Genomic DNA, 2450 nt, shown 5'->3' with positions numbered 1-2450 from the left:
AATGAATTCCCTTGTTCTCCAGGTGGGCGCCTGATGCTTGAACATGAAATGAATTCCCTGGTTCTCCAGGTGGGCGCGTGATGCTTGAACTTGAAATGAATTCCCTTGTTCTCCAGGTGGGTGCCTGATGCTGAAACTTGAAATGAATTCCCTTGTTCTCCAGATGGGCGCCTGATGCTGAATCTTGAAATGAATTCCTTTGTTCTCTAGGGGGCTCCTGATGCTTGAACTTGAAACGAATACCCTTATCTCCAGGTGGGCGCCTGATGCTGAAACTTGAAATGAATTCCCTTGTTCTCCAGGTGGGCGCCTGATTCTCAAACTTGAAATGAATTCCCTTGTTCTCCAGGTGGGGGCCTGATGCTCGAACATGAAATGAATTCCCTTGTTCTCCAGGTGTGCGCCTGATTCTCAAACATGAAATGAATTCCCTTGTTCTCTAGGTGGGCGCCTGATGCTTGAACATGAAATGAATTCCCTGGTTCTCCAGGTGGGCGCGTGATGCTTGAACTTGAAATGAATTCCTGATTCTTGAACTTGAAATGGATTCCCTTGTTCTCCAGGTTAGCGCCGGATTCTCAAACTTGAAATGGATTCCCTTGTTCTCCAGTTTTGCGCCTGATGCTTGAACTTGAAATGAATTCCCTTGTTCTCCAGGTGGGCGCCTGATTCTCAAACTTGAAATGGATTTCCTTGTTCTCCAGGTGGGCGCCTGATGCTTGAACTTGAAATGAATTCCCTTGTTCTCGAGGTGGGCGCATGATTCTCAAACTTGAAATGATTTCCCTTGTTCTCCGGGTCGGCGCCTGATTTCAAACTTGAAATGGATTCCCTTGTTCTCCAGGTTGCCGCCTGATGCTCAAACTTGAAATGAATTCCTTTTTTCTCCAGGTGGGCGCCTGATGCTTAAACTTGAAATGAATTCCCTTGTTCTCCAGGTGGGCGCGTGATGCTTAAACTTGGAATGAATTCCCTTGTTCTCCAGGTGGGCGCCTGATTCTTAAACTTCAAATGGATTCCCATGTTCTCCAGGTTGGCGCCGGATTCTCAAACTTGAAATGGATTCCCTTGTTCTCCAGTTGGGCGCCTGATGCTTAAACTTGAAATGAATTCCCTTGTTCTCCAGGTGGGCGCGTGATGCTTAAACTTGGAATGAATTGCCTTGTTCTCCGTGTGGGCGCCTGATTCTTGAACTTGAAATGGATTCCCTTGTTCTCCAGGTTAGCGCCGGATTCTCAAACTTGAAATGGATTCCCTTGTTCACCAGTTCGGCGCCTGATGCTTGAACATGAAATGAATTTCCTTGTTCTCCAGGTGGGCGCCTGATGCTCGAACTTGAAATTAATTCCCTTGTTCTCCAGGTGGGCGCCTGATTCTCAAACTTGAAATGATTTCCCTTGTTCTCCATGTCGGTGCCTGATTTCAAATTTGAAATGGATTCCCTTGTTCTCCAGGTGGGCGCCTGATTCTCAAACTTGAATTTGATTCCCTTGTTATCCAGGTGGGCGCCTGATTGTCAAACTTGAAATCAATTACCTTGTTCTCCAGTTTGGCGCCTGATGCTTGAACTTGAAATTAATTCCCTTGTTCTGTTGGTGGGCGCCTGATTCTCAAACATGAAATGAATTCCCTTGTTCTCCAGGTGGGCGCCTGATGCTCGAACTTGAACTGAATTCCTTTTTTCTCCAGGTGGGTGCTTGATTCTTAAACTTGAAATGAATTCCCTTGTTCTCTAGGTGGGCGCCTGATGCTTGAACATGAAATGAATTCCCTGGTTCTCCAGGTGGGCGCGTGATGCTTGAACTTGAAATGAATTCCCTTGTTCTCCAGGTTGCCGCCTGATGCTCAAACTTGAAATGAATTCCTTTTTCTCAGGTGGGCGCCTGATGCTTGAACTTGAAATGAATTCCCTTGTTCTCGAGGTGGGCGCATGATGCTGAAACTAGAAATTGATTCCCTTGTTCTCCAGGAGGGCGCCTGATGCTTAAACATGAAATGAATTCCCTTTGTTCTCCAAGTGGGCGCCTGATGCTTGAACTTGGATTGAATTCATTTGTTCTCCAGGTGGGCGCCTGATGCTTGAACAGGAAATGAATTGCCTTGTTCTCCAGGTGGGCGCCTGATGCTTGAACTTGAAATGAATTCCCTTGTTCTCCAGATTAGCGTCGGATGCTTAAAGATGAAATGAATTCCCGTTGTTCTCCGGGTGGGCGCCTGATGCTTCAACTTGAAATGAATTCCCTTGTTTTCTAGGTTGGCGCTGGATGCTTAAACATGAAATGAATTCCCGTTGTTCTCCAGGTGGGCGCTTGATGCTTAAACTTGAAATGAATTCCTTTTTTCTCCAGGTGGGCGCCTGATGCTTAATCTTGAAATGAATTCCCTTGTTCTCCAGGTGGGTGCGTGATGCTTAAACTTGGAATGAATTGCTTTGTTCTCCGTGTAGGCAC

Source organism: Nicotiana attenuata, chromosome 6, assembly GCF_001879085.1.
Source record: "Nicotiana attenuata strain UT chromosome 6, NIATTr2, whole genome shotgun sequence".
Lineage (NCBI taxonomy): Eukaryota > Viridiplantae > Streptophyta > Magnoliopsida > Solanales > Solanaceae > Nicotiana > Nicotiana attenuata.
The sequence above is the reverse complement of the archived record's forward strand: the minus strand, read 5'-3'. Positions refer to the sequence as shown.